General features: G+C 39.8%; 1 protein-coding gene and 1 long non-coding RNA gene across 6 annotated transcripts in view; one reads left to right on the plus strand and one right to left on the minus strand.

Annotated features, from left to right (window-relative positions):
- Fur2 (furin-like protease 2) overlaps positions 1–23,331 on the plus strand; it is a 324,827-nt gene that overhangs the window by 237,753 nt on the left and 63,743 nt on the right. The window lies entirely within an intron of this gene.
- LOC137000374 (uncharacterized) lies at positions 480–15,201 on the minus strand. The gene is made up of 3 exons (XR_010890623.1): positions 15,159–15,201; positions 12,924–13,216; positions 480–1,845 (listed from the first exon to the last, which is right to left on the minus strand). It is a non-coding gene; the product is annotated as an uncharacterized lncRNA (long non-coding RNA).

The raw sequence follows: 23,331 nt of genomic DNA on the forward strand, positions 1-23,331 counted from the left end.
GTATTGAACGAGTACGGTAGAACGAGACAATAAACAAGAATACAATAAAATGACACGAAGAGGGAGCGAAGAAATGGAGAGAAATTGAAAGAAAGTATCGCACGCGCGATAGAAGTATTGCAAGTTATGTGTAAACTGTGTTCAGAGCAAATATACATTCGAAAGTATTACACAATTTCGCCGTATACTAATAAAATGCAAGGAGATGCATTTTTAAAATTCTATTAATTCTAGAACCGCCGATCTCTCTTTTCACGGTTACGTGCGCAACAAAGGAAGACATTTCTTATCCGTCGATGTTATAAGAGAAATTGAAAACTCCTTATATCTTCAATAAATAATACGTGCCTCAAAGTCGCCGCGCCATTTCTTGAATTATAAAAAGAAAAGCGCGTTTCTCTGAATTATAAAAGAGAAACACTTCTGTGCAAAAGAACTTTGCGATTTATGACTTTTGCCATTGACAAGTATATTAAATGCGGAACAAAAGTCAGCTATAATATTGAGACGAACGATTGTTATAAAATAGTGCGCCGCGCAAATCGCGATTAAAACTCTGGTCGGATTTTATCCGGGATATTCTTGCGATATCGCTAGAATTAATTATGAACACCAATATTAAGCTTAAAATCGCGCAAACTTTAGTGACACTGTCACAGTGAATTTCTACTTGAAGAATGAATTTCTACTTGAAGTTATTCAAAGACGTCTGCTTACTTCACAGTTAAAATTATACGCTTTGATGTAATACACAATCGAATAAATTTTGTTTTTGCTAGAAAAATAAGGTGTAACACTGCGTATATAATTATCTCTGGAAGTGAATTATATACAAGTTTGTTAAACCACAAAGGAATACATTACAGTAATTGCGCGACTGTCAAAGGCTTTGCGGCATTAACCCTTCTACATTCCGCAAAATAATATTGTAGATATGGTTTTCTCGGCTAAGAGACCTCTCATTTAATCAATTTGGGGTTTAAGCTGCTTTCGACGGACCGCTGTTGTAATCCAATCATATAACATTATTTGCGATAGATTAAGCAAGATTATATTTGATTGTACTGCGTAACACGGGATTGCGCGATATGGATTGAAAGTTTGTGTATATTGTGTAATTTGCGTTCCGCGTGGTGGGCGATCAAAATTTACGGCTAAAATACTTGTTTTAACACTCATGTAATATATTCAGATATTATCTCGTTCTTTATTATTCGCTTAAGCTTTACTTTATTTCTCAAAGTATAAATTACATTGTATATTTGTGTCTCTTCGCCAAGTTAGTAATCTAGCAATAATCTTGACTTATGCGAAGCATGCTCCGTAACGTTGCTAACGAAGAATAATTCGTTCGACGTCGATTATATCTTCATTCGCAACACATTAGAGCGTTATGGGGTTGTCGGGTGCTCCGCTAACGAGGTGCCACCACTACATTTATCCTGTATCGGGATTTTGTGGCTGGCTAAACGACGCGGAGTGCATAAGAATCGATTCACGTCCGTGTTACTCCCGCGCGAGTTATGAGGGAACGGTTCCGGCGGACAGGCTGTCGTAAAATTTCATTTTGCGGACGCCTCCGCACTCCTATCCGCGAATTTTCAGAAAGCTCTCCTTCGGGTAATGCGCGTCGCAGAATCCCATCCTGCATCACTCTGTCGCTCGCAGCTCGCTCGCAGATTTATCTCCGGAGTCCTGATTCCTCTCGGTCTCGGGGATCCCCGGCGGAAAGTGAAAATCGGATCGACGAATTTCGGTGTTTTATGTTTCCTTCCTCGCAGCAGAATCGTCAAGTTTTCTTGACCAATATTATCTTTCGACGTTTCAACTGTGACGTCATTTTTGCTATAAAATAGTTTAACAATATTAATCATATATAATACTATTTGCCCTTATTACTTATTAATATCATTATGATAAGTGGGGGAATTAACACAGAAAATCTGTTGAAGCGATTTCTTTTTAAAGATGTACGCAAAATTTCAGATTTATTAATTATGTAATTCTATTATATTTGTTAACGAACTATTTTCTCATAGCTTATATTTTTATATTCATAAGTTTATTTGTGTTCCAAGATATGTAGAAGAGATATTATATATTAATAACATTGTTAGTTTTCATTTTTCACATTTAAATATTGAAAGCAAAAAAAGCAAACTTGTAAAAAATAAAATATTTTACACTGCGTTTTTATGTATGTTTCATGACTGTAAATTAAATTGTTTTGCTTTTTTTACAATTTTGTTACATTTTTATTTGTAGTCAGAATAAACGCCCCGATATGTAACATTATAAATGAACACAAATGGACATCAATGGATATAAAAAGTCTTTTATTATGGATCAGGTGTCCGTGTGATCCTTTTACAATTTTCACGAATATCATACGTTTCCACTTCGAGAACGGCGCGAGCTGCCGTATCTAAGCGGAAGTTTCCCGTGGAAGCAGGACAGACACGAGTAGTGCTACTACTTCTAGCAAAAAGGGACGAAGGTGGTCAGTCGGAGAATTTCTGTACGAGAACGAGGACGGAAGCTTTATGGTCAGAGCCATTCAAAAGTTCTTTTCAAAATGTTTTCGATGGCGCGTTTAAGTTATAATGCACATTATATATATGGAAAATATTTTTTTAACTTTGAACATTTTTATTGTGCACTAAAGCCGAAAAATTTTTATTGAAAAAAAGAAAACTTTGTTTTATTTCTGACAGTTACAACTTCAAAAAAGAAAACGTCCATTTCTAAATCTGAATATTGATTAAATAAAAAATAATGCTGAGATTATTTTTATTTTACAATTTTTAATTTATTTCTATTTTACAAAACTAATTGAAATTCGAAGTAAGAGAGCTTGTGAACGATTCTCCGTGACTGCGATTGCGTCTCATTGATACTGTGAACTCTCTCTTTTTTTGTCATAATAACAAAGGAATGTTATTACGCTTTGCCAATGATCTATTCAACCGTAAGTGGCGAGCTCCTAATTAGTCTAATTGGTTTACTAAGTCGAAAAGCTGTACTGATTGATGGCTGCTCGCCGGAGCAGAGACAAAAACCGGGAGTGTTCGAGGAATCCATTTTTCTTGGCGCGATCGTTAAGAAGGAAATCGGTGACCCGCATTGAGAGAGAATCGATATCACGAGCGAGTGTAACAAGCCCGGATAAGATGTACATTTGTGTGCGTCTTCGCCGTTCTTCAATAGATATAAAGATATAACAGGACAAGACGTTGTATCGATAGGATGACGTTTTAAGATGAAAAATTCAATATTTAGAAGTACGATGCATTTATAATAAAACTTATCACTCTACTGTCACTGCATTATAATATATTTTTAATGACGAATTAATATTATATATAAGCTAAATGTTAAAAGGATTAATTTTATAATACCAATTAATATTTATAATTTTGTATGACTTTACATTAAACTTACATAATACTAGTCGCCAATAAATTAAATAATGGATGATACGAATTATACAAGTCCATTAAGTTCTCGACATGTTTTTGAAAATGTGAAAACGCTATCGAGGTATCGTAAGCTAAAATGTATTTTATATAATATTTATGTGCTGTTACGGTTATTTTTATGAAATTATGCAATACATCATGGGAGTTTTAAAAACCACCCGCTTCAAGCTTTTATGACCCGCGTACAGAGCGTTAAGCGATTACGGTACATAATAAAAGTCCCGAAGGGAGGTAAGGAAATATTTTAGGTGTTTCAAAGTGGCCACATAAATATTATTCAGGAATAAATCATAAGTTTATACTAATAATAGCTTATAGAATTATAAATAATTAACACCATAAAATTAAAAGTTACGAATTTGCATGAAAATTGGACATGGCTCTTTCCACGGCGATAAATTATGCCGACATACATATTCACTCGAAAACCGTCAACGCGATTTGACGACGTCAACGAAAATTTACTTGATTTTGCGAGAACAAAAGTTTGTGTAAAGTTAGATTGCGCGTAGCAGTTAACTGCAGCTCGGAGATAAGAAAAAGGATACAAGAACGCGAGTGTCATTAAACGCGCATTTTATCGTGGAATCCGCGCGAATCGGTTAGCGCAGGGCATAATTGCGAGAGCGGAGCGCGTGGAAACACGTGGAAATCGCATTCAAGAGCAACGGTAATATGTGCCGAATGCAAACGAGAGATCTTTTGATGCCTGACGCGGATATTGAGACTTTTAAGGGGCAATTACCATTGAAAGCATGGCGAATTCCGCGAAACGGATTTTGCTTTTATGCAACGTCGACGCAAACATTCTCGTCCGATTACGAAGAGAGAGAAAGAGCCAGCTCGCTTCTATACAATCTTTACTCCTTCCACATCGCACCACGTCTATTGATAATAGGACTTTACGAACGCGAAGTACAGTTCGAATCACCCGCGGTGAAAATTCTGCCAACCGCAGGCCGATTCTTAAATCACATGTCCGCGAGATTAAAAAGTATCGGCCGTATTAATCGCTTTGATGTGCAGTGGATTAAAACTAGATTGAAACGGAGCGAAATTTTCCGAGAGCTTGTCTGGATTTAGGTTTGAATAATACATGTATTACACATGTGTGCGTGCGAACTTGTTATTGTGCTAACATTTTATGAACTGGGAATTGATATGAAAAACATCGCTATTTTTATGTTGACCATTATGAAAAAGTATTTTAAGTAAAGGAACAAAAAATACAGATATTAAAATTATTAAAAGTCCAAGTATCTTTATTATTGCGCGATATGCAACCCAAAATGTCGATAAATTTTGTCGCGCGCAAATTTATAAATATGCAAAATGTGTGAAATGCAATTTTTAACTGTAAAATAAATTCTGTTCGAAATGTGCGGCAGGTCACCGGTCAGAATATGCATTGTGGATGATTTTCGGCGACCGGGGCGTCCTTAAATCATGCAGGCGCGCGACGGGTTAAAAAAAGGTATCGGCCGCCGCGTTAATCGTGTCAGTGAGAAATAAATTCGTCAGAGCGTCGTGAAAGCGCGTGTAATGCGGGAATGAAGATTGTCAGATTGGCAGGTGGATTAATGTTTCAGTCGGGTAGCTCGCACGCTCCATGTCCTCTTGCATACTTCAAACTCATCCATGTTTCTATGTGCAAACTTCGCCAAGTTCGCGAACTTGCATAGCATCATATTTGCTCTTCCCCGCATATTCAATTGTTTCCAGGAATTAATACGAACCATATTCGTATTCGTGGAAATACTTTATTTAATCGTGAAATTACATCGAATATCGAAACCAGCGTAATAAAAATTTCTGACAAAAATGTATAATTTATTCGTTGAAATTGTGAAACAAAATACCGTTCTCTTTCAGGAAATACGAATAATATAAATTTATCACCTTTTATAATGGAAGAGCGCTGTGAATATTTAAAAATGAATTTTTCTTCAAAACAAGTTTAATTGCGCGCACGTGTGAGATAATTAAATAAACAAACGCATGATTTGTAATTTATATCTCATCTCTAAATTCTAAATTTGCTTTTAAAGTTTCAATAAGTCGAAGGAGAATTCACGCGGAGTAAGAATGGTGGCTAAAAGAACCGCGGGGAAAAAATTAATAAAAGAATGTGAAAGAAGCTGAAGCTTACTCTCCTGAGATGGCAGAAAACTTGAAACGCGGAGTCTACGTCCATTCGGTTTCTTTTACAGCCACGCCAGAGCACGTTCACCATTCGCACTACGGCATTAAAATATAATTCACGCCGAATGGCTGACATATTATTCGTTCCCTTTTTACACCGCCATAATAATAAAGCAGGTGGATCCACGAGAAGCTCGCGGGCGAGGCGCGCACCTCCGTAACGGCCGGCCGACATGCGCCGCCATTCTTTCGCTCGACGTGCGCCTCGAAGTAGACATTACCTTCTTCGGTAATGAGATCGCATACGGGACTCGTTACTTCGACGCTTTATCCGGCCGACATCGCGCCTCGCGGGACGAAACCGGCTTAGAGAGTATCGAGGAATATTCCGAGACGCGCGCGCGCGCACGAATTATCGGAAAACATGGATGGAAAAAAGGGTAGATGGATAGATAAGTAGAAGTTCTTCCGGGGCAAGTCTCTCAAGAGGTCTATAAGCAAAGTGATTACGAAATTAGAAAAAGGAGGAAGAGTTTAAGATGCCATAGAATTAAGTTGGAGGGATGAGTGGAGGGCCAATTATGAAGGGAGATAAAAGAGAAGGTTGTATAATCGACGAGAGGTTGCAGTACTCTTAAGATTATATAATAATCTATAATAAACAAATAATTTATGATTAGCGGGATATTGATAGCGATCGGCAATTTTAGATTTAATAAATAAACCAGTTTGCAGCAGGCGCAATCTAAAACCGTTCTTTATAAGCGATTCCCGCTCGGCACGGCTTCAAGCTATTTTCCGCAGAAGTTCTGCAGAATATTTCTGCGAAATGAAACGACGCTGCGATGCGAGGGAATGTTTAACGGATCATAGGCGAGGAGATAAAAGAGATAAGGATTCTAGGGAAGAATAGGAGGAATAGAGGACAACGCGCGCGATGTTGCTTACCGGCGTTTCCCGCCCGACTGTCGTAAGTTCCGGTTTCCAGGGAGCGAAGCTCGTTCCGCGGGAGAAACGGCCTCGCTAATCGAGCTCGGCTCCTTCGGGATCGTATTCGCTCGCCGTTCCCTTGCGCGTCCTCCACTCCCTTTTGTGCCCTCCCGTTTTCTTGCCATTTCTATTTCTCTCGAACGTTCGAAGACGCTTCGCTTGGCAGTATAACCCCTTCCTCCGACGACCCCCGAGACCGGACGTCAAAATCGTCCCGTGACTCTGATGGATTATCGATTCCGCTCTCGCCGGAGATACGTTCTCCGTTCGGAACGATCTCCGGCGACGTTTTCCACTTCGCTCTCTGAGAAACGACGCTTTTATGCTACGACCGGTAGCAGTGCTGCGTCAAGTGTCGCACCACGACGCTTCGCGCCTCGTTGGTCGGGAACATTTTTATCAATTTTGGACCGAAAGTTGAAAAATATGAATGTGAAATGTACAAAAATAATGCAATATTAATTCAGCGCAGCAGCTTTTTGAAAAGCGCGCAATGCATGATACATTGTTTATAGAAAAATCGACGCTTTGTAAAGTAAGCCTTTTTTATTATTTGGAAAATCTGTGTTTTAAAAATATGACAGACTACAAAAGTATTTTCCATAACCAACTATCACGATATAGAATTATTTTATTGGGATGTATCGATTTTTTTATAAACAATGTACGCGTGTGATTTTTTATTCGTTGCATTTTTTGTTATAAGTAAGGTTTAAATTCTTCTCAACTATTCTAAGTACGATCGACAACCGCGGTTAGCGTGTTTGGGTATTCATATATTCATTGTGACGCTAAGATCGCGTCGCTTCTGTCCGATTATTGTGAATTATCCGAGCCATAACAGCACACGCAGCTTCTTCCTTGCGAAATCGGTCGTGCTAGGCCGTTAATCCTTTTGAAAATGTTCAGCGTCGAGTTTACTTGGCCCGCGCCATAAATCGGTTAGGTAATCGCATTTGGGAGAGAGAGAGAGAGAGAGAGGGAGTGAGACGGGAGCTTAGGATGATAGCGTAGCAGCTACCGCAAATGCTTTAAATGCCCGTGCAGCGAAGCTTCCGATTCTCCGATGGCTCGCGAGAAATTTCCAAGCGACGCAGGAGACAGCAGTCGACTACGAAGGAGAGAGGGAGTCGGCTGGAGTCTCTATCGAAGCCCGATAAATTATAGATTCGGGTCTCGGTTCTCCGAGCGCCTTAACCCCGCCGACAGCGACGAATTAACCCTTGGCGAACCGGGCGTGCTGAAATGCGGTCGTTTACCATCAAAACGTGCATCAGAAAATGATGATCGGATATTTGGCGAGAAAAATATGCTACAAGCATTAGAAACTTTATTCCATTTGACAGGGAGATGTGTTCTTTCCGTTCGATGTGATATATATTTTTCACATGTGTATCGAGATAAATTTTAAATATATAAAAAATATAAATATATTTGTCGCAATTATTTGGCGTAGTTGAAAAAATGCAGTGCATAAAATATGTGTATGTTATTTTTCATTTTTACATTCTTTAGACATATCAAAACTCGAATTGATGATGATATTTATAAATGAGCCGAAAACTTAACATCAAATGTGTACCAGAAAACCGCACAACTCAATTATAATTTCTTGGAGCGCTGTTTTCTTGAAAAATACAAGACAGTTCTCAGTTTCCAAAGTAAAATTTTTAATGTCCACTAAGATAAACTGCGGTTTCAATTTTTATTTCGTATTAATACACTTGAAGTTTAATTCCGCGGAACCGTTTAATTTTTTAGTCGCTTATAACTCGGGGGGAAACTCAAATTAACACTCCGACGTCGAGACAGTCGCGCTATTATTCTTAATTCGGATCGCGATAACCGCGGCGGCCGAGGAAGCTCGGAGGGTAGCTCTGCAACGTAGCTTGCGTACGATCTTAAACGTTACGAATTTATATTACACCGACGAAGGAAGAGAAGATGGGAGAAGGAAGGTGCGGTCCGCGCGGGAGGCGCGCACAGCGGCGAACCTAAAGCGCGCGGTATAAATATTTATGAAACGACGATCCCTTTTCGCGCGTGTAAATTATGAATTTTAATTAAAGGGCGCCACCGCTAAGAGCCTGTTTCTTAATTCGCGCTGGTACGAATTAACGACCGCACCGCGATAATGTTCTCGTCGTCCCGGCTAATTGCCAAGTCCGACCGATCTTTTCCGGATGGGCTGCGCAATGATGTGAAGAGGCGGGGGAGGAGGAGGAGGAGGACGAGGGGGAGGAGCGAGATCGAGCGGCTGAGAGGATTCTCAAGACGTGCATTTTATTATACGACGCGCTTTTCTCGCGCGACGCGCCTCTAATGGAATGGGATTTACGTGTCTATCTTTCGAGCTGTCAAGGGAGCTTCCACCCTCGCGGAGGGGGTCGCCGGCCGTTCTTCGATTCCGAGGAGGCGCTCCGCGGTTTTTAGAGCGGCGGCCCCGTAGCGATAAATAAATTCCCCGGTTCTTATTCGGGACACTGTCGCGCGCGCGGCAGAAGACCCCGAGAGTGCTTTCAACGCGAGGAATTAAGGGCAAATAATCCGCGACGACGACGGCGAAGGCGAATTCTCCTCGTTCATTCGAGTTTATAGTCTCCGCGTCTCGCGTACCGAGAGAATTTTTATCTCTCGGAATCCAGCAGTCGTCACACCGAATGAATTTATTCGTTCTTTCAATCCTCTCTCTCGCCCCCGTCCGTGTCTTTTTTTTTTTTTTTTTCAAAAGCATTCACCTCGAACGCGATGCTTCGAGCTATTAAACGGACGGATCACGATCTTTCTCCCACCATTGCGAGAACGTCTTGAATTTCTGAAGGTTTTCAGAAGAAACATATTCAGAAGCGTTGAAATGCTTAAGAGTACTCAGACGGGTGAAAATATGTGGAAAAGTGCGGAATTGCACGGCTGTCGGCATTCGTGATTATTCTCCTTGATCGAACGGTTATGAGGATATCTGTACAGTCACCGGATATCCATGTACGCGCATTGTCACTGATAATATATCAGATTGCCAAGAGGATTAGTGCTGCAACGATCGATAATCGCTGGGTATATATTCCAATAATTATAGGGATTGCTACGATAATTATAGAGATCGCTGTGATTGGCAGATACTCATGATCGGTGAACATCCGATCGTGATTGAGTGGTCGACTGTGAACATTGTATTCTATTTGTTCTCAAAATACCACGTACGCTGTCGGTATATTTTGATAAGTGTAATCGATTATATATATAATATTTTTTTTTTTAACGAACGCTATGTATTTCTATTTTTTGTTTCGCTCTGAAACAATTTAACCTTCGTCGCGTCGGCAGTCGCGAGCGAGAATTCACCCTGCAAATGATGCGCATTCGTCTTAAACCGCGAAAGAAATTAGTTTGCGCCGCGAGCGAGAATGCTGGATCGTCGCAGTAGATACGCGGGGGCTGCGTTAACTCGGTCGACTCGAAGTGCATCAGACGAGTCACGTGCTCGCTCTCTTGGTGCGTCCGCACTGCGCGCGCAATTAATGCGTCCGACCGTACGTGTCGCCGGACTACTTCGTGTCCGGATAGTCAATTCGGCCTAGATTGCGATATTCCCTCGGTTATTCCCTTGCAATATTCGCTCGGTTCGTCGCCGTAGAATAAGAAAAGCGTGAATGGCGACCAGAAGTTCACTCTGTATTTCGGAAAAAAACTCGTCGAGGCGACACCTTGCTCAAAAAGCAGACACGAATTGCACAGATTCTTTTTCTCTTAGTTTATCACGTCTCGAGTGAGAAGCGAAAGTTTTCATCTCTTAGTCCGTAGGATTGGTTCAACTTTTGTCGATTTACACACACACTCACACAAACACACAGACATACACGCGCGCGCGCGCCGTAACAATTCAACCATCGGCATGTAATTGCTTTATACGTAGATTTACACGCACAACTGCCGATTTGTAATTTGTTTTTTTTTTGTTTTTTTTTTTAATATTATTGCGTCAACGGTAAAACGAACGATACGCGGATCTTTTGCACTGGGACAAAGCAGATTGGAACGTTTCGCGGTACAAAGCGCGCAGCACAAAGCACGCAATCGCTGTGTTCACCAAGTGCATCGCTACCGCGCGCATCACTGGCGACGAACAAAACGGCCATCGCGCGGAGTTTTCTTTCGGTCGGCGGCACGAAAATGGTCCCGTGTACGCCACCAGATGGTTATACCGCACGCTCGTGTAACGCGCTCTCGAGCGCGATCCGTAATCCGGCGGGTTTTCCCCCGCGACAATAATACCCGGCGCACAATCCGCTTCGATCCGTTTTCGGCTATTGCTACCAGCGAAGCACTCTATTTTTCACGGTCGGCGGCCCCGGTCCGCTCAATCGGGCTGATTGAGAGAAAGAGAGGCAGTAGTGTCCTCCACTTTAGGCAGTATTTCAGCGATACGAGATCATCGATAACACGCTTTGCGGGCGTTTGACACCGAGGAAAGTCAAGCAGAGTCGCGTCAGTGCAGTTTTTGCGCTGGAATTCATGGTTATCGTTCACACGCGTTTATAAAACTGCAAAAATACGCCAGGTCCACGCGGCAGGCTGAATTACGTTCTATTCATGCCTGTCGACTGACCAGCTTCCACCGGTGACAGCTCTTGGTCCTTGCGGTAGCAAAATTTATCGCGATCCTTTCATAGAACGGTTCGTAAATACGTTCGTAAATATGTTAAATTTATTTATTGGAAAAATATATATATTGAGTGTCCCAACATTCTCAATCTTTCTAATCGTTTTAAAATTAAAGAAAAAAAAAAACATTTTTACGTTATCAGTTCATGTTATTCAGCAATAATGAAGAAAATTATAAAATTAGGATGTTGAAAGGATCACGTGAAGCTATTTCAAACATCTATGCGGCGATATGCACACTTTTTACAAATGTATGAATATTAATTTATATTAGGTATGTAATTATTAATTAATTACAGTTAATCTAGATTGTATTTCCATAACGACTAGAAATCGGATTAATTAATATACTACCATTAATATGTTACGATACAATTAATATAATATGTGACTTGTAATCAGTAATATATTATTAATAATATTTGTTTTATTTTACAATTAAATCTATTTTATCAGTATGAATCAAATACACGAAGAGCATCTTTCCGTTGAGACCGTTGATTTCGGCGACATTTGCGCTAACGTACACGCGAAATCATTTTTCAAAATGATAATAACGTTTTTGTTAGTTCGTGAAAATACGTCGGCGGTGCGTCTTGCGCGCGCGGCGATCGATTATCCTTGACAGATATATTAGACAGACGTCTCTCGAGGATTATGTCGCGCTATCGGCGCGGATGTACAGGCGCGTGCGCGCCTATCGACGTGACAGAGTGGTACATAAATTGAGCGAACGCGGGCGACGTCCATCAGAGCCACAGAAGCAGATAGAGAACGAGAGAGGGCGAGAGTTGAATCCGCGCGTTGGTTGAATTACGAACTGATTTTTCGCGCGTTATCCTCAAGCGCGATTACGACGCGAATGTCCGCTAGCGAATGTTGTCCGCGTTGTTTTATCGTTCGAATTGCGATAGGTAGGAGGAGAGGATCATCGCGCCGCGTTTGAATTATGAACGTGTCCCTACGAAGCGGGCGCAATCCGTTCAGCTTTAGGCGACACTGATTAAGGCGAAATCTGATTAACAGCCCGCCCCTAACGCCGGGTTAACATCTGACATTTATTGCGTAACATCTGTGTCTGATGCGCGTAATGTAAATGCTGAAAAATTTCTTCTGGACGGCGGAACGCCTGATGAGAAAAAAGTGTCGGATAGAAATGGCGTGTGATAAATAAACTTAGTATTAAAAAAAAAAAAACAAAAAAACCATTATATATTAACGGCTATTTATTTATCTAAATTAGTCTTATCATTTTACAACTTTGATCATTCGATTAAACTTTGCAAACTTATTTGCTGAAAAATAGAGCGAGAAAAATAACACGCCGCTCGTACGCTGGATTACCGTAACGACTCTCTCGGCGTAGCGAGATCACGACGATAACGAGAACCACTCCGAGCCCCGAATTTGCGTGGCGACCCGATCGGGATAGCCGGGCACGAATTACCGCCGACCGATGTTTATTGGCTTCGATTAAGTTTCCCCCTTGGCGAATTACCGTGTCGTTTCCGTGCAGTCTCCTGTTGCATTCGGCACGACGATCGGAAAGCACCGGGACGACGTCATACAACGCCGAATGAAATGAAAATGGAAATCTCGCCGCGCGACGCGATTGCCCCTGTATATGCTACCACTTTTCCACCTTCTTACCTCGCTCCGGCTTCGCTCGTGCCGGAGTCTATTCCAGCCCGGCGATACGGAATTGCCTCCAATTTATTTCCCCGACCGGCGGCGGCAGCCCACCTTGTACCACGAAGCGGGTACCACCCGCGGAGAAAACGGCAGTCTGTTTGCCGGTAACGACGCAGGTCGCCCTGGTTCCGCCGACTTACATCCGGCAGACCGTCGCCCCTTCCACACGATTGCCTCGTAGAATGCAAATACTCGTCATCTTCTCTCCTCGAAACGGCTCCGTAAGAGTATCGCGGCTTGTACTTTTAAACCTGAGCATACCCATCGGCATAAGCAGAAGAGAAGGTAGGAGCAGAAATGCAGACATTCAGGTGTGATTCTGACTCTTTTTAAGAACAGATTTTAAACGCGCGATTGTCTCCGTAATTTTGGTTCATATCACTGAATTTATTCAAATTCAGCAGTTGAAATTCATATCATCACGCATAACGCGTAGTTATTAGGTGTCGTAGTGAAGGGAAAATTGCTGGCGCATGTAGATTTTACAACAAATTCAGCCACTCATTTTGCATTAAGAGTATTTCGCCAATATTTAATTAAAATGTGAAATCATTCATTTCGACGAGAGCATAAAATGGAATTTTATACATATATATTTAGTATTATATTAGAAGTGTTTAAATTAATGCTTCTAAAAGGTCGCACGTGTGATATTTAATATTGAACTGCGCTTCTCTTCGGGCAATACTGTGCACGCAATATTTTCCCGTCACTTTACAAACTTCCGGAACGATAAATCTCTAGTTGAACCTGCTAGCGTAGAAGAGAGCCACGAGTTCATTGGTCGCGCGAAATGCAGCGAAACAGTTCGCGGATAAATATAGAGCCTCGCTTCTCCATTTTATAGTATAATTTTTACGCCTTTATATTTTTTGCGCTGTGATATTTTACAAAATTTACGAAATAATAAATCTTTTTCATGGAGCCTGTTTAACAGGCAAGAGCTACGGGATCATCGCTTATGCAAATCGCGACAGGAACGCGCGCCTTAATTTACAGACAAATACAAGTGCTTAATCCTTTTATTACTCAGAAGGCAAACGCAACGCGCGCGTGTCCATTGCGAATACATGAATACTACTGCAATGCCGGAGTATGGGCAATATTTATAATGCGTAATACGCGATATACAGTTGTATAATACAACATTTTCTACTTATTGCAATCCACTGTTTATTTGTGCACAGTTCTGAATGTTTAATTCTCGCGGATTCATAGATATTAAATTTATACTGATATTTTCTAATTTTTTAACAGCAGACGAAATTCAAGCGTAAACTTTTTTCTAGAAAAATGTTTACGCAGTTAAAGCAAAAATTTTAAGAATATTTATTCTAATTATATAAATTTTTTATGAGAAAATGGCGAAAAGTTACAGCGTCGTACTATTAAAAAAAAGTGGGAACGGTTGAAATTTAGAATTTTCAGATCAATACTGTCTGAAATTATTGGTTTTTAAAATTTATAATTTTGGCACGTGAAAATATCAGGAAAGAGAAACCTATAACTGTTTAAAAAAACTCTGGTATAACGCGGCAGAGTTGCGACGCCGTTGCCGTTTATGTAAATCGTAAGGTACGTGACGTCTGACGTCGTTGCGACGGTTGCATCGTAATCCGGCGATATGAGAAAAATACCGGTGGCGATTACCGGAGTATGGTACACTTTCTGGCGCTGCATTTCTCAGTCACGTCAGAAACGAAATGCTTGCAAATAGTCTGCGCAATGCGTCATTGTAGCGCTCGCGGGAATTCTCTCATGTCGTCGTGCGAATTATTGCATTTTTCAGTAGTGTCAACGTATAATTTATGACCGCGTAAATTCGTTCATTTTTAGATAAAAATAATATGATCACATAATATCTATAGAGTCAATCAAAATTTTGTTAACTGCCGACAGTTTTATTCAATTGAAGATAGAATATATAATTATTCAATAATCATATTTGTTTAAGGAAGTCACATATTGTGAAACCTATTTATCCCCATAATTGTCATCATTCTCATTGTCAGTCAAAACTGATATTGCGATCATCATAATTATCGCTAAAACGAAAACAAGCTTCATCTGCAAATAGTGTACATCGAAAATCAATAATAATGACAGTTACTGAACTTAATATTACTTGGACACAATCGATCAAATTATTATATTATTGACAGAACTAACGCGTGTATGTTTTATCTTGCTTACCTTTACAGCATTCACGTCTTCTCGAGATGTAACGCAAATACAGTTGAATGTTAATACGCAACTGATACCCACATCGCGTAATTCCGCATTTATATAGGCCAAATAATCATTCAAAATTATGCAAAATTATCTACATTTAATGTTTATCGGAAATAATTTCGGTATTTTAGATTATTTATCATGAACCTTTTATGTAAGACTTATTAATGATAAATTATTATTAATTTTCAAGGTAACCGTGTACTTGAACGATAATGATAGGAAAAAGAATTTGAAATATATTTGTGAAATAACTTATTAGAAAACATTAACTTTTTATATTATAAGTTATTAAAGCTAAAGCTTGAGTACAGAATCGCATAGTTTCACTGCATAAAATTTTAACCAAATTTATAATTGAATGGTAATTGTGCCAAAAAGTGATAACTTTACATTACAATATTCTCTCTGGTTATAATATACAAATGTATAAAATAGAAAATTGGATATTTATACAATTACATCAACAAAGTTATACAATTTATTATGCTATATTATTTATTGTATTCTGTATTAGATATATAATTCTGTAAAAATATATACACATACATTAAAAACTTTTCGATTTTCGATTTTATATGAATATTGAATCTAAATATTATAGCAAATATAGTGTAATTTAAGGCGATTATCATGCTAGCAACAGTTCGAAAAAGTAATTTTAAACAATTGCAATTTTTTAAAATTATTTTAAAATGACTGGAATAAATGATATATAAGTGGAACGATTAATGCCAGAAGAGAGAGGAGAAAATTGCGTGGCACAAGACGTTTTAATTTGCAATAATTGTAGTAATTGCAACCATTATTGGAAGATATGGGCGAAAATGCATTTTTATAATTTCTATTTTCAAAATAAAATTGCGAGTATCAGTTATTTAGTTGATCTGCAACCATGTTTTGTTTTAGATATGCAAAAAGAGTAATCTAGTAAAATTACATATCTATAATTTGTTGTATTTAAAATAAAGTTGGTTATGCAAATTATCTTCAATGTTATCTCTTGGCAGAATTCGGACAAACTTTTGATTCAACTCAACGTAAATAAGAAACTTCCAACAATTATAGTCTTCTTCAAAAAGATAAGGAATATCTCATTGTTGATAAAAAAATTCGTTTAATACATTTATTATTACATTTTAAGAAATTATCTATTATTATATATTGATTACAAAAATTATATCCAATAAGTATGCTTATAAACGTCCAACGCTGCTTTGCACCCCCCTAAATTACACCCGCGGAATCACCTTTCATTCTTCGAAATCGTCTCATCGGTCATCACGCTTTTCTTCTTTTAACATACTTATCATTCCGAAAAATCGGAGGAATTCATTCATCGCGCACACCGGCCGCAAATTTCGCGACGAATCTCCGCGCGCACGGCGAATGCATTTTTTTCATCGGCGAGAGTTATTGGCTTTTTTTGCCTCAATGGCCGGGGCGCAGCTCTATAGTAATGAATTCTTTTCAGCGGTACGCGAGCGCACAGAAATTAATTTAAATCTGGCGGACGGTAATTTGCTCACGTACCGCGGGCAACTACTCGCCTTCGTACTCTTTCTTCCTATCTCTTTCTCTCTCTCTCTCTCTCTCTCTCTCTGTCTCTGTCCCTCCTTCCCTTTCACGCGCTTTTGCGTCGTCACCGCGGATGCGGCGACCGCTCCTTAATCAGCCCCCGCCGGCCCTTTTATCGACGGAATCCCTAACAAAGTGCGCGAACGTGTCGCTTCTCGCGCCCTCGCGACTTTCTATTTGTTCTATCGGTTCGCCTCTTTGCAACGGAACCGGCCTTCCGCCGGATAGATACAATTTCGCCCGGTCAGGGACGGTCGCTCCCGGATAATTGAGTTCGCTCCTTTGACAGGCGCACCGGTAATCCACCCCTTTTAATCCACGTCCATTACGCGCGTAGCTCTGAAGTAGATTTCGTCGCGTGAAGCGGGAACATTGTGCGTTGCGCGTCTCGGCAGCCTTATCGCCCGCCGCGGGTTCTCGGCGTTAATCGCGGCGAATCGTAATTTGCGTTTTACTGTCCCCGTGAGTTACGTGCGTTTACTCTTTCGCACCGACGATTCCTTGCGGTTTCGAGTTAATTCGCATTTTCCGCAAAGGGGGGACGGCAACAACGACTTTTCAGGATCTGAAGCTGATTATTCACGCGTAACTAATTACAAATCTAATTAATGTTGCAAGCTACTCGCAGAATCTTAATCAACGAAATATCATACAGTGTATCATGGATAACATGTTTTCTCTACTCTTTTCTCGCGTGCAACGTGCTCGAGCGCTTGGCTTTAGCGCTTCGAGTGCGCGTAATAGACATCTGTCTTATTTAACTTTAAAAAATTGTTTAATGTAATTTTATTTTCTAACCAGGCTTCTACTAGTTCAGTTCTGTAGTTTAAATTTCATTACTTTTCCCATAAATTCTGAATCCGCAAGTCGCGTCAGCTTGCTATAAATTATAAATAAACGTAAATGTAAATCGTTGAAATGATATATCGCGACGTCGGCGTTAATTTTGATCAATTCTAACATTTTCGCTTTTGATAAAATTGAGGACTCGTCGACAGATGGAAGATTTGTTTCTCATCGAGTACTCGTTCATTCGAATGACAGCTGGTGATTTTGTGGGCTTTACTGGCGAACCGAGTTATCTATCGCGGTAAATTCGATTGCCTGATCGCGCTTTTCCCAAATTGGCATACGCTACTCGACACAGAAATTGGCCTCGTTACGGCGCTCTCATCGTTACCTAGGAAACCATCATATCCTTTGATGTGTCCTCGCTTTGAGAATCGAATCCGTGAATGTGAAACATCGATACTCTTGGTCGAATCTTCAATCTTGATCATCTTTCTTGTGCGCCAAAGACACAGTTTTCGCCAGGAGAATTTTGTTATAGAAAAATGTCATCGTATATTCACCTTGTTAATCTTAAAAGGTTTTTTATCATGTTTTTTTTTTTTTTAAAGAGTTTCTAAACATGAAAATTTTGTCAACTTTACCCCGACACAGATCCCATCAATACGGTAAAGAAATTTAAAAAAATGTAAGTCTTTAGAATTTTCTATGAATTAAAATAAGTTTATAAATTTGTTTTTATCGCGCATCTCGTATTACGAGTAGCTTGTGTCAGTTCACTTCGATCGATTCGAGTAATGTTTATTGTAGCGACGCAACGACAATGGGAAGAAAATGCGATGAAGCAGACTGCCAGAGTTAATGAAAAGCGGTGAATAGTTTCTCGATCGAAGGAAATTACTTCGGCATAGAGCGATTAACGTAACCGGTATCTGCGGAAAGATTATTGAATGGTATTCTCTTACGCTATCGCAATCTCCTGGCTACATCGTCTATTGTGTCATCTATCTATTATGAAGAAAACTCTACGTTTTCCGCGCCGTTCCAAGTGTTGTTCGTCTAAATGAATATCGTGCGAAAAATTTATATCGATGAAAACAGCATTCTGCATGTCAAATCAATTATTACACAATTTTAACTTACCTCCAATTTAAATATGTAAATTGAATTTAATTTTTAATAGTGTTGGTGACAAAAAAGTTTCACTCACTGAAGTTAAATGTTGTAACAGGAATTCACTCGACTTGGATTCGTCGAAAAATTCCGACGTGGAGTGCAGTCGTGAGAAACTCGCGTTTCAAATATACGAAGTGTAACAACATGAATGATCAAACTTTAGAATGCATTGGGAATTTAAAAGGACGAAAAAGAAAGCGAGCAGAAAAATAAAGTAGTATATTTGAGCTAAATATACACTAAATCATGAAATATAAACTTTGCTTTTTAAAAATTTTAATTTGTAATTTAATTATCAAAATATTTCATATAAAAAATAATTAAATTGCAACAGGCGTGTTTACCGCGTTCAGAAAGTGTGAATATCAACTTTTTGCTAAGCAAATGCACATCTGCTTAAAGAGCACATCTGCAAACTTTTAACGCATTAATCTCCTTCATTTGTACGCATTTATCGATTGTTACAGTTATACAATATTTTACCGTCCCGAGTGACGGACTGGCGTCAGGCGGTGATTAGAACGAATACGCTCGTTAACGCTCGGGTCCGCGTAAAAGCGTTTGAATGTATTTTTGTCGAAACGCACGACGGCGGCAGATATAATCCCGCGACGTATTTAAAAATATTCTGAGATTTATTATTCCATCCTTTTCCGGTGGACGACGAGGCCAGCTTTTTCCACGTCGCGTGATTTGTGAGTCATTATGGCTCTTCGTCTCTGTCGCGCCGTCGCGCGATCGCCTCCGTCGAAAGAGCGGGGACAGCTCGCTTCCGGCCCGGTTACCGATCTCGGTCGATGGCTCGAAGGCTCTTCCGGGTTATTCATTACAGGATCGCGGGGTTAAAGCCACACCGAACTTTTTTACCGATATCCCTTCCCTCCGTCGGAATCCCGGGCGCAATCCGGAACGTCGAGATCTCCGATTTACTCCTTTGCCGGTTTGGTGAAATTGCGAGGCGAAGGAGTCCTGATATCGGTTACGCTTCTTTTACGACGCTTCTTGCTTGCTCGACGGAGCCGAGTTATTTCGCTCAGAAAACATCCTTCTGTGGAAGCAAAGAGATTTTTATTGAATATGCGTGAAGCAGAGATTTTTATTGAACGCATCATTGACGTTCTAAAGAATTTGTATAAAAAGATTTTTATTTCAATATTATGAGCAATAGCTTTATATTTAGATATTTTAAAGATTCGAAAAGTAGCGTTTAGTTAATTATGCGTGCAGTGATTTAAAAGATTTCTTTTATTTATTATATCTTTTTTTTTAACAAATTTGCCATGCCAAAAGATTCTTTGTTCATAATTTTTTGAAAAATTGAATTGCTGATTGCGAACAGCGCAAGATACATCTTGGCAATATATACATTCAATAAAGCTGAATCTGCGCCGCGCGAGCCTTGTGACGGGATCGATCGGCGTAATTCTTTTTATCGGTCACCTCGAAATTACGCGCGGACCGAGCTGTGATATCCTTTTTTGTGGGGATCGATTTGGATTGGATAACAAGTCGTCGCCTGCGCGGAATCTGATTTGTTGCAACGTTAATACATTCACCGGCCGTGCCGATTGGATATCGGAAACAATAACGCAACGCCGATGAGCAACGAGGACGGGCACGACGAAACGTGAATTGAATGTTCATCGGCAACGATACGCGAGAATCGGCCGCGATAATTCACGAGCGTGTTTTTGCGAAATTGCAACCGACAATTTCGCTGAGTTCAGATTTCGGCATTATACGGATGCGTAAAAATAAACTGCAGGGACATAGTTAAAAAGTTGTTATCAGAATTGAAGAAAATATTACCGTCAGAAAACCTTCATTGTTAATTTGCTGCTGATCAATAAACAGGTTTCAGTTTTGCGATCGACATTTGAATATTGCGCAAATTTTAAATTGCAAAAATCTAAAATTAAAATTAATTTTTAATAAATATTTATTTTTTGGTTTAATTAACAATGTTTATTAACGATGTATGTAATTTTTTAAATATGATATGTTAATATCATTATTATAAAAAGTCATTGTTCAATAATTATTTTTATCGGGGTTGTGAGAAGTTTATTTTAACTCCAATTAATACAAGAGGCGCACTTTGCCGCAGCGCCGAAAATTGAAACCGCGACATCATCCGATTTCAGTCGCTGCATTTTTGCGGCCGATTCACGGTTCCGTGAGCTGCGACAAATCCCCGAATGAATCCGCCGAACTTGAATAAGAACACACTCTTTCAGCGGTTTGTATCGCGCGGCCCGATGGAGAGATAATCGAAATACTTCCGAGATGACTTCGCGAAAGCGATCGGACGAGCGGATGTCGGCGGTGGCGAACCGAAGTTTACCCTCCTTCTCTTCGCCGGGATCGCGGGAGTTTGGAACTTCCGCATCCCGTATATCGTCTCCGGGAGTTGATATAGCCGGTATACTCAACAACGACGGGCAGTATTTTCAGCACCCGATCAAGTCGACATCTTCCTTCTCCCCTCTGCTCCTCCCCCTCCACTCGATATCCGACCGCGAAATTGTCCGATGTATCTATCTATCTCGCGGCGAAACCGCCGTCGGAATTCCGGAACGGCGGGACGGAATGACAAGGCGGGGCGGATGACGGGCGGTAAGACTCTTCCGGGTCGTTGATCGGGAAATGCGTTTACACGGCCGGTCGCACGGCCGATATTAATGCGCGTGATATTATAGCCATCGGCCGGCAGTCCGCCCATCATGAGAAGTCGTGGTTCGGCGAGCCGTATCGGCGGCGTGCTCGTTAAACTGCGCGCGGCTGCATGTGGCGCGTTCATTGCCGAAATACGCTGCGAGGGATACACGCGCTTGTTATCGCGGATCTCTCGTGCAACCCTTTTCTCGTCGCGGGAAATAGGTCACATCAAGATCGGCATTGGTGCCCATTCAGGCCGTTTATTTCAACGATCAGCGATACCGTATTTTTTTCATAATATTTCATTACATTTCATTACGTTAATCGTGTTTTTTTTTCGCATTGTTTTATTATCACGTTACGCATTTTGTGATTCTTTTTTTAATTAAGGGCATCGCAATATTGGTTTCGCATTTCCATATAGCTGTCATTAAAAGCGATGTGCATACTGGAAATATTTCGGTTATTTGATAATACTTTATTAATTCCGCTAATTTAAATGAAGCTGCAACAGCGCTTGAAAATGTAAACCTTAATTTCATTTTATATCTAATAGTGCAGTGTATGACGAGAATGATATTTTCATTTAGCAGAAAGCTCGAATTACCCGATATCCATTTATCGAAAAAGCTCATTCTCTCAAATATTTATTATCCTTTATACATCGTAATAGATACTGGTTTTCGTTCGTCGATCTATCTCGTGAGCTTACCGTTTCCAATCTCTTAAAGTACAGGCTATCTTAGAAATCCTCTTGATTGCAAAATTCTTTGCGTATTTCGATTTATTTTATTTTAGGAAGATTCGATGGGTTATAGTTAAATTCAATTATATAGGAATATTTTAGACTTGAACAAAACACAGCGTTATTTCTTGTGAAATTTTCAGTCAATGGTTGCTGAAAATTATTGTCGGCAGACTCCGAGAGAAAGTTTTCCAGATAAAAAGCGCTGCAGATAAAACGTCTCTTTGCGCGTCTCAAACTTTGGCGGCGCAATTTCATTAATTTAGTTTTTTCAACTTTTTTGTAATCTGTGATTCCATGAATATTATATTTATATACAATTTACGAATAGTGGGAGTATTATACTTTTTAAAGAATTTGAAGGACTACAAATATATACGATGGTGACTATTCGTAAACTTTAAAGTTTGACCCGCTCTCATGCAGTTTTCATTGGTTTCCCGTCTCCTGGCACAATTCTGGACGATTTTAAACTACGAGCCGTAGAGTTTATGGAGCAATCGCACTGCCATTATTTGCGTAATCTCGTAAATCCGACGTTTTTATCCGCGTCATGCCGACGGAATCGTTGTTCCCTTTTTGTCCCGAATCAACGTCGCCGCGCCGCGATATTACCAACGAGTTTATAATGCAGCGACGGCAGTGGATTCATTTAGGGTCCGCCGCCGCCGAGGCACGACCTGAGAATCGATAATCGAAACATGCATTTAACAGCAAATATATTTACAACGATAAATGAAATTCTATTGAGATATTTATCGCTTATAAAGTCATATTTTATTTTCAGAGAAACGCGTAGTTTGAGATTTTGATGGGTTTCATGTTGCTGTAATTGTATAATGCGGCTTGCATTATTTGTTTACATTGAATGAGGTGTGTTTGGATTCACCTTGATCAGATATTTCTGCAATTTTCTATTAACATATCTAAATATATGCAATATTATATTATTCACATAATAATAATGACAACAACAACTGTAATCATGACATTTATAGATATTATTTGACACGCAAATATATAAAGTTTTATTTAACATACAATTCGATTTAAATAGGAGTTCTTAACCGAAAATTTTTTTCGACAAGTTTGATCGTCAACAAGCTTGCCAAATTAATTTAATTTCGATAAATTTAACGTCGATGATGTGGAGAAATGGATTTTGCGCTAATTATCACAAGTGGGCGT

Source organism: Linepithema humile, chromosome 6 (assembly GCF_040581485.1).
Source record: "Linepithema humile isolate Giens D197 chromosome 6, Lhum_UNIL_v1.0, whole genome shotgun sequence".
NCBI lineage: Eukaryota > Metazoa > Arthropoda > Insecta > Hymenoptera > Formicidae > Linepithema > Linepithema humile.